At 50.8% G+C, this 24002-nt stretch overlaps 1 protein-coding gene across 1 annotated transcript in view; it reads right to left on the reverse strand.

Moving 5' to 3' along the window:
• The window catches only part of ERCC1 (ERCC excision repair 1, endonuclease non-catalytic subunit), a 49882-nt gene that overhangs the window by 20337 nt on the left and 5543 nt on the right, over positions 1-24002 (reverse strand). The window lies entirely within an intron of this gene.

The following is a 24002-nucleotide window of genomic DNA, read 5'->3' on the forward strand; positions in this document are numbered from 1 at the left end:
TAAGAGCCCTGCCATAACCCAGGGTCATAGTGATAAATTCTTTTTTTTTTTTTTGAGACAGAGTTTCGCTCTTATTACCCAGGCTGGAGTGCAATGGTGCGATCTCAGTTCACTGCAACCTCCACCTCCTGGGTTCAAGCGATTCTCCTGCCTCCTTAGTAGCTGGGATTACAAGCATGCGCCACCATGCCTGGCTAATTTTTTTTTTTTTTTGTATTTTTAGTAGAGACGGGGTTTCACGATTTTGGCCAGGCTGGTATCGAACTCTTCACTTCAGTTGGTCCACCTGCCTCAGCCCCCCAAAGTGCTGAGATTACAGGCGTGAGCCATGGCGCACGGCCATAATGATACATTCTATCATTTCTTTTATCTGTGTAAAAGATAAAAGCTCCGTGTTGTGTTGTCCTCCCAGAGCTTATGCTTCAGTGAGGGACACAGACACCCTCCCAAACAATGATGACCTAGAATGAGCAGGTCATCTGGCTTTAATCTATGTAAGATTTATTTATTTATTTATTATTTTTTGAGATGGAGTTTTGCTCTTGTTGCCCAGGCTGGAGTGCAATGGCGCAATCTACAGGCTCACTGCAACCTCTGCTTCCCAGATTCAAGCGATTTTCCTGCCTCAGCCTCCCAAGTAGCTGGGATTACAGGCGCCCGCCCAGCTAACTTTTGTATTTTTAGTAGAGACGGAGTTTCACCATGTTGGCCCGGCTGGTGTCGAACTCCTGACCTCAGGTGATCCACCCGCCTCTGCCTCCCAAAGTGCTGGGATTATAAGCATGAGCCACCACGCCTGGCCAAGATTTATTTTTGAAAGTGCACCGAGGTTGTTGTTTATGAGTGATATAACCAATTGTCTCAAGTTGACCAAACGTAGATCTTTTCTCCACTGTTCTAAAATTCTACCTTCATCACATACCAAATTCCCATACACACACAAGTCTATTTCTGACATTTCTGTTATGTTCATTGATCTTTTTACCTGTACTTGCCTGCATGTACATGACCATCCCTCTGTTTCTTTCTTCACATCAGTCTTTCGTCTATGGGTGTTTGTCTCTGTGTCTACATTTTCCCATTTTACCTATTTTTTTTTTCCTGGGCATGGTGGCTCATGCCTGTAAAGAGTGAGAACAAATAAAGAAAAAAAGAAAAGAAAGAAAAAAGGCCGGGCACAGTGACTTGCGCCTGTCATCCTAGCACTTTGGGAGGCCGAGGCGGGCGGATCACCTATGGTCAGGGGTTCGAAACCAGCCTCGCCAACATGGCAAAACCCCGTCTCTGCTAAAAATACAAGATTAGCTGGGCATGGTGGCGCATGCCTGTAATCCCAGCTTCTTGGGAGGCTGAGGCAGGAGAATCGCTTGAACCTGGGAGGCAGAGGTTGTAGTGAGCTGATATCGAGACACTGCACTCCAGCCTGGGCGACGGGGCAAGACTCTGTCTCAAAAAACGAAAAAAGAAAAAAGAAATATACCTCTGTATCCAAGACCATACAGCAATTCTAGAAGTAGGTCATCCCAAGTAGAAGGGCTTGTGACTCAGTTATCCCCTTGGGGAATGGAATTGCCAGACTTAACCCTGCAACTCCTGCGTTTTCTGCCAGGGGGCGATGGTGCACCACAAGAGAATTGGAAGTGTTGGGGAGCCGGGGCAGCTTCGCTCCGCCAGAACCCAGCGGGGGCAAGACCACCTAGAAGGAGGTCCCGTCCCCGCTCCCGACCCATTTCCTTGAAGTAGAAGTGCAGCAAAGGAATTCCTGGAAGTAGAAGTGCGATCAGTGGAATTCTAAATCTGTTAACATTAGTTAAGAGCGAGGGGAAAAAGTTGCCCTGGGTTCTACGTTATTTCCAAGTTGGGTATTGGATTTCTACCCTCAGTTTCTTTTTTTTTTCTTCTTCTTCTTCTTTTTCTATTTTTTATTTTTTATTTTTTTGAGAGGGAGTCTCTCTGTGTCACCCAGGCTGGAGAGCCGTGGTGCGATCACACCTCACTGCAGCCTCAACCTCCCGGGCTCCCACATCACTTCCCCTTGTAGCTGTACCACAGGCGCGCGCCACCACGCCTAGCCAACGTTTGTATTTTTTTGTAGAGGCGGGGTGGGGGGGGGAGTCTCACTATAGCCCAGGCTGGTCTCGAACTCCTGGGCTCAAGCGATCCTCCCTTCTCGCCCTCCGAAAGTGTCGGGATTACTGGAGTGAGCCGCTGCTCCCGGCCTAAGCAGTTTCAAAATTAAACTTTGGAATCCCGGATTCGAATCTCCCTGGCTCCCAGAGTTGAGCGTTCGAATCCACCAGCCGTATGCACGCTCCGATTCCGCCTCTTTATTCCAAACGCCCCAAGTTCCAGAATTCAGCCGCAACTCCAGTTTGGGCCACTCCCCAGCTCCGGCCCCTGCTCCCGTCCCAAACCTTCCCCTCCTCTCAACTTAGAGCCCTTTGTGCGCCCCGGAACGGCTGGGGTGGGGACGGAGACTTTGAGGACCGGACCCTCACCTCCAATTCCGCCCGAGGGGACCTGAATGGGGGGCGCGGAGAGCAGCCCGGCCGAAGGCTCTGGAAGCAGGCACCGCCGGGGGGCGCAGTGACCAGGCTGCCGTCCCCGCCCGCCTCTAAACTTAGCCGCGGTGACGCGCGGCCCGGTGATCGCGGCGGGGCCGGGGACGCAGGGGGGCCCGAATGGAGGGGGGCGGCACGGCTCGGCGAGCCTCTATTTATAGCGCCCGGAGCCCGAAATAGCGCTGAGCGGAGCGGCCGGGATGACGCGGGAGCCGCCGGGGGCTGACTCACCCGGCCCCAAGAGAAGGCCCCCGGATGGGGGACAGTGGAGGCGCCTAGCCCCTACTCCGCGTCCTCCCGGGCATCTTTTTTGCTGGGACATCCCAAGTCTCCACTGGAGAGGCTGTGGATGGATGTACAGCAAAGGAAAGATCTGCAGCATGAGAGACTGAGGTTGGATCAGAAGTGGGACTTCCACACACACACAACCAGAACAGGGCGGGGCACGGTGGCTCCCGCCTGTAATCCCAGCACTTTGGGAAGCTGAGGAGGGCAGATCACCTGAGGTCAGGAGTTCGAGACCAGCCTGGCCAACATGATGAAACCTCATCTCTACTAAAAATACAAAATTAGCCAGGCCTGGTGGCATATGCCTATAATCCCAGCTACTCTGGAGGCTGAAGCAGGAGATCGCTTGAACCCGGGAGACGGATGTTGCAGTGAGTCAAGATCGCGCCACTACACTCCAGTCAGGGCAAAAAGAGTGCAACTCCGTCTCAAAAAAAGAAAGAAAGAAGGAAAGAAAAATAAAAACAGAATCAAGGACCTATTTATACAAACAGAGAAAGGGGGAAAGAGGACAGGTAAACCAGATACACACACTTGTTTCTCACCAGCAACAGAACTGTGATGTTTTAGGCAAAGAAATGGACTCAGTGACCCTGGGTAGTTGCCATTCCAGAGCACGTGCCGTTCTCCAGTTGCCACAATTTATTGCACACTGTTCCCATTCCCTAGAATGTTCTTCCTTGCCTTCTCAGTCTTGAGAACTCATGTACCTCCAGGACCTGGTGCCCAGGGCAATTCCTTTATTTTATTATTATTATTATTATTATTATTATTATTATTATTATTGAGACAGAGTCTCGCTCTGTCACCCAGGCTGTAGTGCAGTGGCATGATCTTGACTCACTGCAACCTCCGCCTCCCGGGTTCAAGTGATTCTCCTGCCTCAGCCTCCTGAGTAGCTGGGACTACAGGCGCATGCCACCACACCCGGCTAATTTTTTTTTTTAGTAGCGATGGGGTTTCACCATGTTGGCCAAGCTGGTTTCGAACTCCTGACCTCAGGTGATCCACCCTTCAAAGCCTCCCAAAGTGGTGGGATTTTATAGGCATGAGCCACCGCGTCCAGCCAGAGCAATTCCTCAAATAAAAACTCCGTGACCCACTGAACTGGGAGCCCCATAAGGGCAGGGTCAAGGCTATCTCAGTCATCACCTTGTCCCCAGCACTGCCCAGCACAGGACAGGCCTTGGGATAAATTAACTGCATGAATAAAAGGTGCCGGTGATAAAATAAAATGACATTTCCCAAGTTATAACAGCAAATGTTGATTGTATGCTTTGTGACCGGCAGGCATGATTCTGAGCCTTATCTCCTGTGGGCTTCGTTGCAGCCCTACAGGGATGTGCTTTTATTAATCTTATCACCGCCATCCCTATGTTAGAGGTGAAGACGCCAGGCTCAAGGGGGCTAAAAGTACCAGAGCTCACTGCTTGCACTCAGCTTGCTCTTAAACCTAGGTCACCTTGGTTCCAAAGGTGTTCAGTTTCCAGGATACACACATCTGGGTCCTGTGGAACCAAAAGCTAGGGAGTGAATCTCAGCCTGCAGCCCAAAAACCTTAGGGGGTTCCCCAGCACCCTTTCAGGGAGTCTACAAGTTCAAAATTATTATCATAAGTGGGGCACGGTGGCTCACGCCTGTAATTCCAGCACTTTGAGAGGCTAAGGCAGGTGGTTCACATGAAGTCAGGAGTTTGAGACCAGCCTGGCAAACATGGCAAAACCCCATCTCTACTAAAAATACAAAAAATTAGCCGGGCGTGGTGGCGTGTGCCTGTGATTCCAGCTACTTGGGAGGCTGAGGTAGGAGAATTCGGAGAGCAAGTTTGCAGTAAACTCAGATGGGGCCACTGCACTCCAGCCTGGGCAACAAAGCAAGACCCCGTCTCAAAAAAATTATTATCATAATAATATTGACATTATATATGATATACCATAATAATAATACATAGTTGCGGGCGCGGGCTCTCAGCCTTCCCCAGGCTGGAGTGCAGTGGCACGATCTCGGCTTACTGCAACCTCCACCTCCCGTGTTCAAGCAATTCTCCCGCCTCAGCCTCCCAAGTAGCTGAGACTACAGTCATGCACCATCACGCCTGGCTAATTTTTTTGTATTTTTAGTAGAGATGGGGTTTCACCATATTGGCCAGTGCAGTTTCCACGATATTGCAACAGACCAAACGCAGACACGCACGTGAGGACCCAGCTGTCTTCTGTTAAGCCTGATGTGAAAGTGATTTGCAAAAATTAAAATGATGCCCTTCTTCTCACTAAATTTTTGTTTCAGGCTGGACACGGTGGTACGTGCCTGTAATTCCAGGACTTTGGGAGGTCAAGGTGGGAGGATGGCTTGAGCCCAGGAGTTCAAGACCAGCTTGGAGGGCTGGGCGCAGTGGCTTACGCCTGTAATCCCAGCACTTTGGGAGATTAAGGCGGTGGATCACCTGATGTCGGGAGTTCAAGACCAGCCCGATCAACATGGAGAAACCCCATGTCTACTAAAAGTACAAAAATTAGCTGGGCGTGGTGGCACATACCTGTAATCCCAGCTACTTGGGAGGCTGAGGCAGAAGAATCATTTGAATCCAGGAGGTGGAGGCTTCGGTGAGCCAAGATTGTGCCATTGCACTCCAGCCTGAACAACAAGAGTGAAACTCCATCTCAAAAAAAATAAAAAGAGGCCGGGCACGGTGGCTCAAGCCTGTAATCCCAGCACTTTGGGAGGCCGAGACGGGCGGATCACGAGGTCAGGAGATCGAGACCATCCTGGCTAACACAGTGAAACCCCATCTCTACTAAAAAATACGAAAAACTAGCCGGGTGAGGTGGCGGGCGCCTGTAGTCCCAGCTACTCGGGAGGCTGAGGCAGGAGAATAGCGTGAACCCGGGAGGCGGAGCTTGCAGTGAGCCGAGATTGCACCACTGCACTCCAGCCTGGGCGACAGAGCGAGACTCCGTCTCAAAAAAATAAATAAATAAATAAATAAAATAAAATAAATAAAAAGACCAGCCTGGGCAACATAGGAAGACCCCAATCTCTACAAAAAATGTTTAAATGAGTTGCACTTGGTAAAAAAAAAAAAAATTTGGAAAACATGGTTATTTTCATTTAAAAGATATAACTTACATTAACATACAATTAATTTTGTATTTTTATTTTATTTTATTTATTTATTTATTTATTTATTTATTTATGAGACGGAGTCTCGCTCTGTCACCCAGGCTGGAGTGCAGTGGTGCGATCTCGGCTCACTGCAACCTCCACTTCCGGGGTTCAAGTGATTCTCCTGCCTCAGCCTCCCGAGTAGCTGGGACTACAGGAGCCTGCCATCATGCCCGACTAATTTTTTGTATTTTTAGTAGAGATGGGGTTTCACCGTGTTAGCCAAGATGGTCTCAATCTCCTGACCTCATGATCCACCCGCCTCGGCCTCCCAAAGTTCTGGGATTACAGGCGTGAGCCACATGCCCAGCCTATTTTATTTTTTTTTTGAGACGGAATCTTGCTCTTTCGCTCAGGCTGGAGTGCAATGGCACAATCTCGGCTCGCTGCAACCTCCGCCTCCTGGGTTCAAGCAATTCTCCTGCCTCAGCCTCCCGAGTAGCTGGGACTACAGGCATGTGCCACCGTGCCGGGTGAATTTTTCATATGTTTAGTAGTGACGGGGTTTCACCGTGTTAGCCAGGCTGGTCTCGATCTCCTGACCTCATAATCCACCCTCCTCGGCCTCCCAAAGTGCTGGGATTATAGGTGTGAGTCACTGCAGCCGGCCAACACAAAATTAATTTATTATTATTATTATTATTTATTTTTAGAGATGGGGGTCTTGTTGTGCTGCCCAGGCTGGTCTCAAACTAAAGCAGTACTTCCACCCCAGTCTCCCAAGTAGCTGGGATTACAGGTGTGTGCTACTGCACCCAGCTCCTTTTAAGTGAATCAACAAATATTTCTAAAATTTCTCAGTTTTAACTTCTAATACAGTAAATATTGGTAGAAATCATACACATCAACAAAAACTCTTTGGGGTCCTCAATACATTTTTTAAATTTTAGACAAGGTTTCACTGTGTTGCCCAGGCTGGAGTTCAATGGTGCAGTCATAACTCACTGCAATCTTTGAACTCCTGGGCTAAAGGAGTCCTCCCACCTCAGCCTCCCAAATAGTTAGGACTACAGGTGCACACCACCACTCCTGGCTGCTTTTATTTACTTTTTTGTAGAGACGGGGTCTTGCTATGCTGCCCAGGCAGAGGCCTTCAATAGTTAGGAGTGTAAGGGGGCCAGATGCAGTGGCTCACGCCTGTAATCCCAGCACTTTGGGAGGCTGAGGCGGGCGGATCATGTGAGGTTGGGAGTTCGAGACCAGCCTGACCAACATGACCTGACCAACATGGATAAACCTTGTCTCTACTAAAAATACAAGATTAGCCGGGCATGGTGGCACATGCCTCTAATCCCAACTACTCGGAAGGCTGAGGCAGGAGAATCGCTTGATCCCAGGAGGCAGAGTTTGCAGTGAGCCGAGATCGCGGCCACTATACTCCAGCCCGGGCAACAAGAGTGAAACTCTGTCTCAAAAAAAAAAAAAAAAAAAAAATTCAATGGATTAGGCCAGGTGCGGTGACTCACACCTGTAATCCCAGCACTTTGGGAGAACAAGGCAGGCAGATCACTTGAGGTCAGGAGTTTGAGACCGTCCTAGGCAACGTGGTGAAACCCCGTCTCTATTAAAAATACAAAAATTAGGCCGGGCACAGCCTCATGCCTGTAATCCCAGCTCTTTGGGAGACCAAGGCAGGTGGATTACCAGAGATCAGGAGTTCAAGACCAGCCTGAGCAACATGGTGAAACCCCATCTCTACTAAAAATATAAAAATTAGCCAGGCATGGTGGCATGCGCCTGGAATCTCAGCTACTTGGGAGGCCAAGGCATGAGAATTGCTTGAACCCGGGAGGTAGAGATTGCGTGAGCTGAGATTGTGCCATTGTACTCCAGCCTGGGCAACAGAGTGAGAGTCCCATCTCAAAAACAAACAAATTAGCTGGGCATGGTGGTGCATGGATGTAATCCCAGCTACTGGGGAGACTGAGGTCGGAGAATCGCTTGAACCCGGGAGACAGAGGTTGCAGTGAGCCGAAATTGCACCACTGTACTCCAACCTGGGTGACAGAGCAAGACTCTGTCTTTAAGAAAAAAAAAAGAATCAATGAACTAATAATCATACAAACCTGATAAGTGTCATGAAGGACAAGAATGTGGAACATCATTTTAACTGTGAAGGAGAGGAGTGGACGGGAGGGTAGGGGAGGTTTCTCTGTCAAAGGAGCATTTAAAAAGAGACCTGGCCGGGCGCGGTGGCTCAAGCCTGTAATCCCAGCACTTTGGGAGGCCGAGACGGGCGGATCACGAGGTCAGGAGATCGAGACCATCCTGGCTAACACAGTGAAACCCCGCCTCTACTAAAAATACAAAAACTAGCCGGGCGAGGTGGCAGGCGCCTGTAGTCTCAGCTACTCGGGAGGCTGACGCGGGAGAATGGCGCAAACCCGGGAGGCGGAGCTTGCAGTCAGCTGAGATCCGGCCACTGCACTCCAGTCCGGGCGACAGAGCGAGACTCCGCCTCAAAAAAAAAAAAAAAAAAAAAAAAAGAGACCTGGCTGGGCACAGTGGCTCACACCTGTAATCCCAGCACTTTGGGAGGCTGAGGTGGGTGGATCACGAGGTCAGGAGATCAAGACCATCCTGGCTAACATGGTGAAACCCGTATCTACAAAAAAAAATTAGCCGGGCTTGGTGGTACGCGCCTGTAGTCCCAGCTACTCGGGAGGAGGCTGAAGCAGGAGAATCACTTGAACCTGAGAGTCAGAGGTTGCAGTGAGCCGAGATTGTGCCACTGCACTCCAGTCTGGCCAACAGCAAGACTCCGTCTCACAAAAAAAAAAAGGACAAGAAGAGACCTGTCCAGGCGCCCTGGTTCACACCTGTAATCCCAGTACTTTGGAAGGCTAAGGCTGGTAGATCGCTTGAGCCCAGGAGTTCGAGACCAGCCTGGGCAACATAGTCAAACACCGTGTCTTTCCAAAAAATACACAGAAAAAATCGCATGGCATGGTGGCATGTGCCTGTAGTCCCACATACTCGGAAGGTTAAGGTGAGTGGATCACTTGAGCCCAGGAAGGTCAAGGCTGCAGTGGGCCATGATCATGACAATACACTCCAGGCTGGACAGCTGAGTAAGGCCCCCATCTCAAAAAAAGAAAAGAAAAGATAATCTATTTGGCAGTTTTCTCTCTTGCCTTCCAATTGTTGCATCTCATTTACTTTTCTTGTCTTATAGCATTTTTTTGCTTTTTTTTTTTCCGAGTCTGAGTCTTGCTCTGTCACCCAGGCTGGAGTGCAGTGGTGCGACCTCAGCTCACTGCCACCTTCGCCTCCCGGGTTCAAGCAATTCTCCTGCCTCAGCCTCCTGAGCAGCTGGGACTACAGGTGCGCACCACCACACCTGGCTATTTTTTTTTTTTTTTTTTGAGATGGAGTCTTGCTCTGTCGCCCAGGCTGGAGTGCAGTGGCACATTCTCGGCTCACCACAAGCTCTGCCTCCCTCGTTCAAGCAATTCCCCTGCCTCAGCCTTCCAGTAGCTGGGATTACAGGCACCTGCCACCGTGCCTGGCTAATTTTTGTGTTTTTAGTAGAGACAGGGGTTTCACCATCTTGGCCTGGCTGGCCTCGAACTCCTGACCTCGTGATCCACTTGCCTTGGCCTCCCAAAATGCTGGGATTACAGGCGTGAGCCACTGCACCTGCGCCCAGCCTTTTTTTTTTTTTTTTGAGACAGAATTTCATTCTTGTTGCCCAGGCTGGAGTACAAAGTGCGATCTCGGCTCACTGTCGCCTCTGCCTCCTGGCTTCAAGCGATTCTCCTGTCTCAGCCTCCCGAGTAGCTGGGATTATAGGCATCCACCACCACGCCTGGCTAATTTTTTTTTTTTTTTTTTGAGACGGAGTCTCGCTCTGTGGCCCAGGCTGGAGTGCAGTGGCCGGATCTCAGCTCACGGCAAGCTCCGCCTCCCGGGTTTACGCCATTCTCCTGCCTCAGCCTCCCGAGTAGCTGGGATTACAGGCGCCCGCCACCTCGCCCGGCTAGTTTTTTGTATTTTTTTAGTAGAGACGGGGTTTCACCGTGTTCGCCAGGATGGTCTCGATCTCCTGACCTTGTGATCCGCCCATCTCGGCCTCCCAAAGTGCTGCAATTATAGGCGTGAGCCACCACGCCTGGCCAAATTTTTGTATTTGTAGTAGAGACGGGGTTTCACCGTGTTCGCCAGGATGGTCTCGATCTCCTGACCTTGTGATCCGCCCATCTCGGCCTCCCAAAGTGCTGCAATTATAGGCGTGAGCCACCACGCCTGGCCAAATTTTTGTATTTGTAGTAGAGACGGGGTTTCACCATTGTTGGCCAGGCTGGTCTCAAACTCCTGACCTTGTGATCCACCCACCTCAGCCTCCCAAAGTGCTGGTATTAGAGGCATGAGCCACTGTGCCTGGCCCGTCTTACAGCATTTACAAACACTTCCAGGACTATGCTGCACAGTAACATTGATTCTCACAACAGCCCTCCAAACTACAATCCTCTGAGATGACTTATCTCACCATGCCCATTTTACAGAGGGAGAAACTGAGGCACAGGGAAGGTAGAATCTTGTCCAAGGCCACAAAGCAAGTAAACAACCAAACTAGGACTCCAACCAAACTTTGTGCTCTCAGTTTCAGCCTTAAAAGAAAACTCAATAAATATTCTGGGTTTTTTGTTTCTGTTTTGAGACCTTTATTCTGTGACCCAGGTTGGAGTGCAGCGTGGTGATCACAGCTCACGGCAGCCTCAAACTCCTAGACTCAAGTAAACTTCCTATCTCAGTCTCACAAGCAGCTGGGACTATAGGTGTGCACCACCACACCCAGCTAATTTAGTAGAGATGGGGTTCTCACTATATTGCCCAGGCTGATCTCAAACTGCTGGCCTCAAGGGATCCTCCTGCTTCAGACTCCCAAAGTGTTAGGATTACAGGTGTGAGCCTCTATGTTCAGTCCACATTCTGTACTTTTTTTTTTTTTTTTGAGATGGAGTCTCACTCTGTCGCCCAAGCTGGAGTGCAGTGGTGCAATCTCGGCTCACTGCAACCTCTGCCTCCCAGATTCGAGAGATTGTTTCAAGTCTCAGCCTCCCAAGTAGCTGGGAGTACAGACATGTACCACCACACTCGGCTAATTTTTTTTGTACTTTTAGTAGAGACGGGGTTTCACCATGTTGGCCAGGTTGGTCTCGAACTCCTGACCTCAGGTGATCCACCCACCTCGTCCTCCCAAAGTGCTGAGATTACAGACATGAGCCACTGCGCCCGGCCTATTTTTTTTTTAAACAGGAAAAATATCCTGTAACTGGCTGGGCACGGTGGCTCACGCCTGTAATCCCAGAACTTTGGGAGGCTGAGGCGGCCAGATCACGAGGTCAGGAGTTCAAGACCAGTCTGGCCAACATAGTGAAACCCCGTCTCCACTAAAAATATAAAAAAAAAATTAACCGGGCATGGTGGTGTGTACCTATAATTCCAGCTACTTGGGAGGCTGAGCCAGGAGAATTGCTTGAACCCGGGAGGCAGGGGTTGCAGTGAGCCGAGATCGTACCACTGCACTCTAGTCTGGGGTGACAGAACAAGACTCCGTCTCAAAAAAAGAAAAATATCCTGTAAATTTCCACAGTGACCCACAGAGCTTGGATGAAGAGCTGGAAGCCTGAGATCTCGTTCAGGCTCCATCCTCTCTCTGAGCCTCAGTTTCCTTCCCTATGAGGAAGGGTTGGAAAAGATGTTCTCTAAAAGCCTCAGAAACTCTGCCGTTAGTAAGGAGGAGACAGAAGCCCAAACAGATTGCATTAGTTTCTTAACTGCTACTATAACAAATTACTACCAATTCAGTGACTTAAAACAAGAGAAATTCATTCTTTCACAGTTTTGGAGGCCAAAAGTCAAAATCAGGGTGTCAGCCAGGTGCGGTGACTCACCCCTGTAATCCCAGCCCTTTGGGAGGCCAAGGTGGGTAGATCCCTTGAGGCCAGGATTTTGAAATCAGCCTGACCAACATAGTGAAACCCCATCTCTACTAAAAATACAAAAAATTAGCTGGGCGTGGTGGTGTGGGCCTATAGTCCCAGCTCATCAGGAGGCTGAGGCAGGAGAATTGCTTCAGCCTGGGAGGCAGAGGTTGCAGTATGCTGAGCTCTTGCCACTGTACTCCAGCCTGGGCCACAGGACAAGACCCTGTTTTTGTTTGTTTGTTTTTTAAAGAAAGAAAAAAGAAATTGTACAGCCAATATTTGAACCCCTGGAATTTGGCTCCAGAGCCTGTAGTCTCCACACTACCTTCCAGAGGTCCATCTTCACATGCTGTTAAATCTGGACTTCAGGGAAGCCGCAGTAGAGATCCGTGTTCAGGCCAGGGCTCACCGCTATGCTGTTAGATAGGGCAGTCACTGGCCACATGTTGCCTTTAAGAGCTTGAAACATGGCTGGTCCAAAATGGGATTCGCCTGCAGTGTAAAATCCACGCTGGAGTTTGAAGGCTTAGTGCGATGAAAGGAATGTAAAGTATCTCATGAAGAATTCTGATGCTGAGGCCGGGCGCAGTGGCTCATGCGTGTAATCCCAGCACTTCGGGAGGCCAAGGAGGGCAGATCACCTGAGGTCAGGAGTTTGAGACCACCCTGGCCAACATGGCGAAACCCCGTGTCTCTACTAAAAATACAAAAATTAGCCAGGTGTGGTGGCGCGTGCCTGTAGTTCCAGCTATTCAAGAGGCTGAGGCAGGAGAATCACTAGAACCCGGGAGGTGGAGTTTGCAATGAGCCGAAATCGCGCCATTGCACTCCAGCCTGGGGGACAGAGCTAGACTCTATCTAAAAAAACAAGGAAAATTAACAATAATAATTCTGAAACTGGATACATGTTGAAATAATAATATTTTGGATGTATCCAGTTAGATAAAGTACATAAAGTTATCTTCACTTGCTCTTTTTACTTTTTTTTTAGTGTGGCTACTAGAACATTTACTATTTGTTTGTTTGTTTGAAACAGGGTCTGGCTCTGTCACCATGGTCCCAGGTGGAGTAAAGTGGCACAATCATAGCTAACTGCAACCTTGAACTCCTAGGCTCAAGGGATCATCCTGCCTCAGCCTCCTGAGTAACTGGGACTGTAGAGGCCTGCCACCACACCCAGCTAATTTTTTAATTTAAAAAAATGTTGGCCGGGCGCGGTGGCTCAAGCCTGTAATCCCAGCACTTTGGGAGGCCGAGACGGGCGGATCACGAGGTCAGGAGATCGAGACCATCCTGGCTAACACGGTGAAACCCCGTCTCTACTAAAAAAATACAAAAAATTAGCCGGGCGAGATGGCGGGCGCCTGTAGTCCCAGCTACTCGGGAGGCTGAGGCGAGAGAATGGCATAAAACCCGGAGGCGGAGCTTGCAGTGAGCTGAGATCCGGCCACTGCACTCCAGCCTGGGCGACACAGCGAGACTCCGTCTCAACAAAAAAAAAAAAAAAAAAAAAAAAATGTTTTGGGTTGGGTGCGGTGGCTCAGCCTGTAATTCTAGCACTTCGGGAGGCTGAGGTGGGCAGATCACGAGGTCAGGAGTTCGAGACCAGCCTGGCCAACATTGTGAAACCCCGTCTCTACTAAAAATACAGAACTAAACTGGGTATGGTGGCAGGTGCCTGTAATCCCAGCTACTCAGGAGGCTGAGGCAGGAGAATCGTTTGAACCCAGGAGGCAGAGGTTGCAGTGAGCTGAGATTGAGCCATTGCACTCCACCCTGGGTGACAGGGCAAGATTCCGTCTCAAAAAAAAAAAAAAAAATTGCCGGGCACAGTGGCTCACTCCTATAATCCTAGCACTTTGGGAGGCCAACTGGATCACAAGTTGGATCACGAGGTCAGGAGGAGACCATCCTGGCTAATATGGTGAAACCCTGTCTGTACTAAAAATACAAAAAAAAAAAAAAAAAAGGCTGGGCATGGTGGCTCACGCCTATAATCCCAGCACTTTGGGAGGCCGAGGCAGGCAGATCACGAGGTCAGGAGATTGAGACCATCGCAGCTAACACGGTGAAACCCTGTCTCTACTATAAAAAAAATTAGCCGGGTGTGGTGGCAGGCTCCTGTGGTCCCAGCTACTCGGGAGCCTAAGGCAGAAGAATGGCATGAACCTGGGAGGCGGAGGTTGCAGTGAGCCGAGATCATGCCACTGCGCTCCAGCCTGGGCAACAGAGCAAGACTGTCTCAAAAAAAAAAAAAAAAAAGGTTTTGTAGAGATGAAGCGGGGTGCGGGGTGGCGGGGGGTTGGGGGTGGGGTGGGGGTCTTGCTGTGTTACCTACGCTGATCTCACACTCCTGGCCTTGACATTGCAGTCTGCCTGCCTTGGCTTCCCAAAATGCTAAGATTATGAGCATGAACCACCCTGGCCTAAACACTTAAAACAACACGTGTGACAGCCAGGCATGGTAGCCTGCACTTGTAATCCCAGCTCCTTGGAAAGCTGAGGTGGGAGGTTCCCTTTAGACCAAGAATTGGAGATCAGCTTGGGCAACATAGTGAGATTCCATATGTAGTGGATTCCAATATAGTGAGACTTTAAAATATAAAATAAGGGCCAGGCACAGTGGCTCACGCCTGTAATCCCAGCACTTTGGGAGGCCAAGGTGGGTGAATCACCTGAGGTCAGGAGTTCAAGACCAGCCTGACCAACATGGTGAAACCCCATCTCCACTAAAAATACAAAATTAGCCAGGCGTTGTGACACATGCCTGTAATCCCAGCTACTTGGGAAGCTGAGGGAGGAGAACCGCTTGAATCCAGGAGGCGGAGGTTGCAGTGAGCTGTGATCACGCTACTGCACTCCAATCTGGGCAACAGGAGCAAGACTTCATCTCAAAAAAAAAAAAAAAAAGAAAAGAAAAGAAATATATATGTATAATAAATAAAAATAAAATTGTACATATGGATCCAGCAGACTCATATACCTCTGGTTATATTTCCAAAGGAATTGAAATCAGTATGTTGAAGGAATATCTGCTCTCCCAAGTTCATTGCAGCACTGGTCACAATAGCCAAGATATGGAGGCAACCTAAGTGTCCATCAAAGGACATAATGGACAAAGCAAATGTTGCATATACACACAATGGAATACTATACAGCCTTGTAAAGGGAGGAAATTCTGCCATTCACGACAACATGGATGGAACCGGAGTACATTATGCTAAATGAAATAAACCAGGCACAGAAAGACAAACACCACATGATCCCATTTTTATATGGAATCTTAAAATGTCAATCTCACAGAAACAGTATAAAGGTGGCTACTAGAGGCTGGGGAAGTGGGAGAGGGTTGGGAAAAGAGAAGATGTTGATCAAAGGGTGCGAAGCTTCAGAGAGACTGGAGAAACATATTTCACTGATCTATTGCACAGCATGGTAACCATGGTTAATAAGAATGTACTGTATATTTCAAAGTTGCTAAAATAGAGTTTAAATTTTTTAATTTGTAAATATTATTTTTTATTTGTGTCAGTACATATTCTCATCTGATTTTTATTTTTTATTTTTATTTTATTTTATTTTATTTATTAATTTATTTTTGAGATGGAGTCTTGCTCTGTTGCCCAGGCTGGAGTGCAGTGGCGCAATCTCTGCTCACTGCAACCTCCGCCTCCTGGGTTCAAGTGGTTCTCCTGCCTCGGCCTTCTGAGTAGCTGGGACCACAGGTGCCCACCTCCACGCCCAGCTAATTTTTTTTTGTATTTTTAGTAGAGATGGGATTTCACCGGGTTAGCCAGGATGGTGTTGATCTCCTGACCTCGTGATCTGCCCCCCTCCATCTCCCAAAGTGCTGGGATTACAGGCGTGAGCCACTGTGCCTGGACTCTCATCTGATTTATTTTTGTTTTTATTTTTGTGCTTTTTGTAGAGATGGCATCTCACTACGTTGCAACTCCTGGGATCAAGACAGCCTCCTGCCTCAGCCTCCCAGACTGCTGGATTTATAGGCGTGAGTCACTGTACCTGGCCCTGACATGTTGATTTCAATTTCTTTGGATATACACCCAGAAGTGGGATTGCTGGATCCACATGTGTAATTTTATTTTTTATGTGTTTGTTTATTTATTTATTTATTTTAAGACAGTCTCACTCTGTTGCCCAGGCTGGAGTGCAGTGGCGCACAATCTTGGTTCACTGCAACCTCTGCCTCCCCGGCTCAAGCAATCCTCCTACTTCAGCCTTCTGAGTAGCTGGGACTACAGGTGTGCACCATCACGCCTGGCTAATTATTTTTATTTATTTGTTATTATTATTTTTTGAGACAGAGTTTTGCTCTTTTTGCCCAGGCTGGAGTGCAATGGCTCAATCTCGGCTCACCGCAACTTCCGCCTCCCTGGGTCCAGAAATTCTCCTGCCTCAGCCTCCCAAGTAACTGGGATTACAGGCATGCGCCACCACGCCCGGCTAATTTTGCATTTTTAGTAGAGACGGGGTTTCTCCCTGTTGGTCAGGCTGGTCTCAAAATCCCGATCTCAAGTGATCGGCCCCACTCGGCCTCCGGAAGTGCTGGGATTACAGGTGTGTACCACCGTGCCCGGCCCGAAGTTATTCCTCTTATCTGACTGTAGTTTGGTATTTTTTAACCGGCATCTCTCTGTTCTTCCTCCCCCAACCCCATCTCTACTAAAAATACAAAATTAACCAGGCGTTGTGGCGCATGCCTGTAATCCCAGCTACTCGGGAGGCTAAGGCAGGAGAATTTCTTGAACCCAGGAGGTGTAGGCTGCAGTGAGCTGAAATCGCACCACTGCACTCCAGCCTGGGCGACAGAGCGAGACTCTCTCAAAAAACAAAAACAAACAAACAAAAAAACAAATAGCGCCGCGTTTTCTGGGAGTCAGTAAGTTCCCCATTTAGGAAGTGTCCAAGCTCAAGTTGAAATGATGGTACATTGCGACTCATGCTGCAAGGCCTCAACCCAGTTCCTCTCCGGACCTCAGTTTCCTCATTTATAAAATGGGTGTGGACGACTCAGTAAGGTCAGATTTTTAAAAATAATAATAGTAGTTAATAGTAATTGGCCGGGTGCGGTGGCTCAGGCCTGTAATACAGCACTTTGGGAGGCCAAGGTAGCGGGATCGCTTGAGCCCAGGAGTTCTAGACCACCCTGGGGCAATTTAGCGAGATTCTATCTCAAAGAAATAATCATAATCATAATAAAAATAAATGAATAGATAAGCTGAGACGGACTCAGGTCCAGCTCCTGCCTGCGATCCCTGCGGAGGCCACCAGGGGGCGCGGCGCCCCTACCCAAAACTCCTCCGACGGCTCTGAACCCCAGCAGACGCGTCCGGACGCCCCTGGAAGATTCTGCGCCCTGCCGGCTCGCAGGCTCCTGGGAGCCCGGGAGGCAGGTGCGCACGCGGGGTGTCCAGGGCGCCCCCGATCCAGGACCCCTCGCCGTGCCGCGGGGCTAGGGGACGGCGGTGACTCAGGCACGCGCTCCTCCCTGGGGCCCTCAGTGGTCGCGAGGGGGCGCGCACGGCCTCGGGAATCCGCGCGGCGCCGCGTCCATTTTTACCCCAGCGCCGCTAAAAATAGTCGCCGCGCTCCGAGCCGAGCCCGAAATAGCGGCCCCCAGATAAGGCAGGACGACTCAGCGCTTCCGGGGAGCGGAAGGGGGAGCGCGCGGGGGGAGCGGTGCTGGGCGCAGCCCGGCCGAGCAGGCGCCGCTGTCCCCAGCGCACCCCCACTCTGTCCTGGCGGTCACACTCGCCCCCGACTGCGACCTCCGCCCCGCCGCTAGCCTGGCTGCCTTCCTGCGTCCCCTACATGGTATCCCTATCCCCTGCCCCCCATCCTCAGCTTCACCTCCATTCCTCATCATAATTCCCCCTTCTCCTGCCTCCCCCCAGCGATGTCCCCCACTGGTACTCATACCCATCCCCCAGCCTGCCCTACTCCTGTCCCTATTTCCCCTCTCCACCCTCATCGCCAATCTCCTGTCTTCCTGAATCTGCCCCTTCACATCTGTGTCCTCAAGGCCAACCTTTATGGGGGCAGGGCAGGGCGGGAGGGTCACAGGGAGTCAGGATACCTGCGGGCTGAGGGCTGAGGGCTGAGGGCTGGGGGTGAGGATCTGATTTCTTGATTTGTTTCTACAGTGGGCAGGGTTAGGCTTAGATCTGGGGGTTGGAGCATCTGACACTTTAGTCTGGCCCAGTCTCAGAGCTGAGGCGAGGCATGGCCAGCATCACAGCTCATTGTGTGACCAGGGTCGGGGCTCAGGCTGGGGAAGGATGACTGTCTTTGTCATCAAGTTTGATCACTGTGTCACCAGAGTTAGGGCTCAGCCTTGAGCCGTTTCTTTATTTACCCACCTCCACATAATATTGTTTTATTTCAGACAAGGTCTTGCTCTGTCGCCCAGGCTGGAGAACAGTGTTGCCCAGGCTGGAATGCAGTGCTGGAATCTTAGCTGACTGCAGCCTTGAACTCCTGGGTTCAAGAGATCCTCCCACCTCAGCCTTCCTAGTAGCTGGGACTACAGATGTGCACCACCACACCTGGCTAATTTTTATTTTTATTTTTTTTGTAGAGACAGAGTCTCTACGCCTTGCCCGCCTTGCCCAGGCTGGTCTTGAGCTCCTGGCCTCAAGCGATCCTCTGGCCTCCTCCTAGGAAGACACTGAAATGACAGGCATGAGCTACAGAGCCCGCCTCCACTAAGATTCTTTCCTCCCTTGCAAGTCAGTGATTGGACACAACAGCTCCAGGCCGTGGGAACAGTCAGAACTCTGTTCTCTGGGTCTAGGTCTTCCCTTTGCACTTGGATCATCTAAGGGCCTCCCCATTTCCATATCCTGAGATTCTCAGTGCCCACTCCAAGAATCGGTGTCAGGCCTCAAGGACCTACACTGCATGTTCTGGGGGTTCAAAGGCAGCACACTGACTTCCCTGAGGGTGACAGAGGTCTTGGGCCTGGCCCTGACCCTGCAGTGGGCGAGGAAGACACCCAGTTGAGGCCCAGGTCTCCACCCAGGTAGCAGGGTGGATGGGGGCAGGGGGGTCATCCCTGAGATGAAATGTGGGTGGAAGGTACCCAGATAAGTTTCAGAGTCAGTCCAGAGATGGTCATTTTTGTTTGTTTGTTTTATTTTTTTATTTTTTATTTTTTATTTTTGGAGACGGAGTCTCACTCTGTCGCCCAGGCTGGAGTGCAGTGGCTGGATCTCAGCTCACTGCAAGCTCCGCCTCCTGGGTTCACGCCATTCTCCTGCCTCAGCCTCCCGCGTAGCTGGGACTACAGGCGCCCACCAACTCGCCCGGCTAGTTTTTTGTATTTTTTAGTAGAGACGGGGTTTCACCGTGTTAGCCAGGATGGTCTCGATCTCCTGGCCTCGTGATCCACCCGTCTCAGCCTCCCAAAGTGCTGGGATTACAGGCTTGAGCCACCGCGCCCGGCCAGAGATGGTCATTTTTAAGTAACTTCTAAAATTCTCGAGTAGCTGAGATTACAGGCACCTGCTACCAAGTCTGGCTAATTTTTGTATTTTTTGTAGAGATGAGGTTTCACTATGTTGGCCAGGTTGGTCTCAAACTCCTGACCTCAAGTGATCTGCCCACCTTGGCCTCCCGAAGTGCTGGGATTACAGGTGTAAGCCACTGTGCCCAACCTAATTTTTTTTTTTTTTTTTTTGAGACAGAGTCTTGCTCTGTCACCCAGGCTGGAGTGCAGTGGTGGGATCTCGGCTCACTGCAACCTCTGCCTCCCAGGTTCAAGTGATTCTCTTGCCTCAGCCTCCCGAGTAGCTGAGACTACAGGCCAGGCGCATGCCACCTGTAAAAATTAGCGCCCGGCTAATTTTTTGTATTTTTATTAGAGATGGGGTTTCACCGTGTTAGCCAGGATGGTCTCGATCTCCTGACCTCGTGATCTGCCTGCCTCAGCCTCCCAAAGTGCTGGGATTACAGGCGTGAGCCACTGCTCCCAGCACTTTTTTTTTTTTTTTTAAATTTTGAAAACTGTTTTGAGGCCAGGTGCAGTGGCTCACGCCTGTAATCCCACCCAGCACTTTGGGAGGCCGGGGTGGGAGGATTTCTTGAGCCCAGGAGTTCAAGACCAGCCTCGATATTATAGTAAGATCTCATCTCTGTAAAAAAAAATTTTTTTAATTAGCCAAATGTGGTGGCATGCACCTGTGGTCCCACCTACTCAGGAGGCTGAGGTGGGAGGATCAGTTGAGCCCAGAGGTGGAGGTTGCAGTGAACCAAGATGGCACCACTACACTCCAGCCTGGGCAACAGAGGCCCTGTCTAAAAAACCCAAAAAGTTTTGGTAACTACAAAAGGATATACCTTGGAAAAGTAAATTTCCCTCCCACTCTTATCCCCACTTCTCAATATTAACTACTTTTTATGTATCTTGGCCAATAGGATTCACTGAGCTCTCACAATGTCCCTGGCCTATGCAAAGCTCATCACAGAAATGAAGTGACTGGACTCATTCAGCACTCAGGGAGTGGGCCGTACCCCATTGCTACACCTGTTTTAGAGATGGGAAAACTGAGGCTTGGAGAGGGGCAAGCATGTGTCCTTTTGAGGACTGGGCTCTGAAGACTTTTCAAAGTTGAGGCAAGGAAGTGGATGAGATCAGAGAGGCAAGGTTCAGGTCAGGATACACATCCCAGGGAGGGTGTCAGGGATGGGGAGTCAAGGAAGGCTGCCTGGAAGAAGACTAAGGGTAGCCAGGAAGGCACCTTCCAGAACCTTCTGATGGAGGGCTTGGATGTTAGTAGATAACTCTGTTTGGGAGGCTGAGGAACCACCAGCAGCAGGGTGTGGCCCCTCCTCAGATCCACAGGACCCCAGGGGTATGTATAGGAGGAGAAGCAGGCTGCTTAATTACATCTCAGGGACACATCTCGTGTGATAGCACAGCCGGCTTACTTATGACGTCTGAGTGATTTGCCAACTGCCTTAAGACCAGCATCCCTAGTCATGCCCCGCAGGGGGGGATAAGGATAAGAGGAAGTGACAGGCCATGTGGGGAGGAAGGGGAGATGCAGTCACACACAGACCAGGGACTCAGGCGCTGAGGGATGTGTGGTGCCCTCTGTACTAGGGAAGAGTCTCCCAGCTGCCTGGGTGTGAGGGTCCATCTTATTGATTTGTCTAGTGAAGGAGGCCAGGCTCCAAGGAGGTATAGCTGTAGTCAGTCACAGTCAGTTTAGGATGGGGTCTGCCCAGGGGCTGCTAGAATCAGTCACTGCTGTGTCCCCATCACCTAAGGCAGTAACTGGGACACAGCCGGCGCTCCATACATCTTTACTGAATGAATGAGTCGAATGAAAAGGGTCAGCACTCTCTGGGACTCAATTTACCCTTGTGGTCATTGGGCTGCTTCAACCAAGGGGATCGCTAAGAACACCCCTTCCCACCCTGGGTCCCAGATCCCAGATCGCCAGTGAATAAGAAAACGGGTTAGCGCCTTTGGTGGACTCCGCTCACTTGTGACGTCACGAGCCGCTCCCCCAGGGTCCCAATCAGGCCTCTCCCTTGGGATGGGGGCGGAGAGGAACCCGGGAGTCCCGACTTAGGCCCCTCCCCCGGGAGCAGGCGGGCCTGGCAGGGTTACACAACCCGTCGTCGCGTCCCGAGGGAAGTCACCGGATGTCCTGGCTGGGCCGGGGACAATGGGCTAGGAGCGCCCCTCCCGCAGGAACCTGGAAGTGGCAGGGGCTCCCCCTCTTCTGATTCACCCTTGTTTCCGGCCCGGTTTAGCCTCCTTCTCCCTGGGGATCTTATCTCCTCCCAACTCTACCCTCCTATGGCCCTGCAGTTCGGTTCTTTCTCTGAATCGGCAAACCTCTCTCCTCTACACCCCGCACCCCGTCCTTTCAGACCTCCCCAACGCCCCCCGAAACTCTCTGCCCTCACACTCATCGCTTGTAATTCCCGAATCCCCTAAACTTCCAGTGTCCCCGGTCCTTCCTTCACTCATCCATACCGGGCCCCTCTTCCCCCCACCCAACTACCCCCACTATCCTGCCCACGTCTTCCCAATTCTCTCCCCGGGCTCCCCCAAGCTTTCCTCAATATCTCCCACTCCTCCCTAGCCCCCGACTCACCCGCTTCCCTCCAACTGACCCCAATACACTCTCTTGTCCTAATCCCAGCCTCCCCAAGTTCCCTCCTGTCTCCTCGAACTGCCCCATGTCTCTACCTCATTTGGGATCTCCCCAAATCCGGTTCCTCATTTTCCCCCCTCCCCCAGCCAGCCGCTTCGCCCCCAACCTCGGAACCCCTCCCCGCCCCTAGGCCCAGGGCCGGCCCGTGCCCCTCCCGGGCGCGCTCCCACGCCGGGCGCGGGTTCCCAGGCCGCCCCCCCGCGGTGGCCCAGAGACCCAGTTTGCGGCGGCAAAACACTGGTCTCCGGGCAACAGGCCCCGCCCCGCCCCAGGGCCGCCAGCCGAGGCTGGGCGGTCAGGAGGCCACTGGGCCGGGACGTAGCACCCAGGCCTGCGTGCCGAAACCCCGGCCTTGGCCCCCAGAGGCCTCAGGGGGCGGAAACCCGGAGACTGAGGCGCAGCAAAGCGGAGATACAGAGATCAGGGCCCCGGGGCAAGAAATTCGGAGACATGCTTGGAGGCCGAAGCAACAGGGAACTGTCGGGGCGCAGAGATATAAGGAGAGACAACGCGACAGATCGAACAAGGACGGGGCCCAGAAATATGCACAGAAATAGCGCAGTTACACATGGGCAACACCGAGGGGGGCAGGGACGCTCCTGATGGCAGAATAATCCATCTCTACTCCTCAGGACCTTTGCACTCAGTTCGAGGGACTTCCCCTCTCTGACTCTCAGTTTCTGTATTTGTAAAATGGGGACATTAATACGTAGCGCTTAGCAAATCGGGCTGTTCTGACGATTCAGTGAATTCGCAGACCCAGAGCTTGTAGCGCAGTTCCTGGCATGTACACTCATCATTCATTCATTCAACAGATTTTGTTGTTGTTGTTACTGTCTGAGAGGAGTTTCGCTCTGTGGCCCAGGCTGGAGCGCAGTGGTGCCATCCTGGCTCACTGCAACCTTCGCCTTCCGAGTTCAAGCAGTACTTCCACCCCAGCCTCCCACGTAGCTAGGGTTACAAGCCTATGCCACCACGCCCAGTTATTTCTTGTATTTTTAGTAGAGATGGGGTTTCACCATGTTGGCCAGGCTGGTCTGAACTCCTGACCTCAAGTGATCCACCCACCTTGGCCACCCAAAGTGCTGGGATTACAGGTGTGAGCCACTGTGCCTGCCCCAATCAACAGGTATTTATTGAGCATCTACTATATGCCAGGCACTGGTAAGGACTGTGAGAATGCAGTATTGAACAAGACAAAGCTCTCTGTCCTGGGAGTTTAGTCTTTGGAAATTGGGAGGGGGATGATCAACAATAAATGAACAAATGAGCACATTAAGCAAATTATTGAGTACATTGGAAAGTAATAACTGCTGGGAAAGCAGAGACAGGGGGCTGGGGTTGCTATTTTCAATGGAATGGTCAGGGAAGGCCTAAATGAGAAGGTAATGTTTGAGCAGAGACTAGAAGTTTGTTCGGGAGAAGCCATGCAGACATCTGGCCTAAGAGCATCACAACCCAGTTAGAGGGAAGTAACAGCAAATGCAAAGGGTGTAAGGTGAGGACATGTCTGGCGTGTTGGAGGAATAGGGAGGAGGCCAGTGTGGGTGGACAGAGAGAAAGTGGAGAGGGCACTGGAGCACAGGAGGTCAGAGAGACTAAGGGCTGATCCTGTAGGGCCTGATGGGCCAAAGTGAGGTCTTTACAGAGTGAGTCGGGAGCGAGGGTTTTGAGTAAAAGAGGGATGTTCACTGTTTCTTATTTTTTATTTTATTTATTTATTTATTTTGAGACAGAGTTTCTTTCTTGCTGCCAGGCTGGAGTGCAATGGCACCGTCTCAGCTCACTGCAACCTCCGTCTCCCAGGTTCAAGCGATTCTCCTGCCTCAGCCTCCCAAGTAGCTAGGATTACAGGTGCATGCCACCACGCC

The sequence above is a fragment of the Trachypithecus francoisi genome, unplaced genomic scaffold (assembly GCF_009764315.1).
Source record: "Trachypithecus francoisi isolate TF-2019V2 unplaced genomic scaffold, Tfra_2.0 Lachesis_group12, whole genome shotgun sequence".
In the NCBI taxonomy this organism is placed as follows: Eukaryota; Metazoa; Chordata; class Mammalia; order Primates; family Cercopithecidae; genus Trachypithecus; species Trachypithecus francoisi.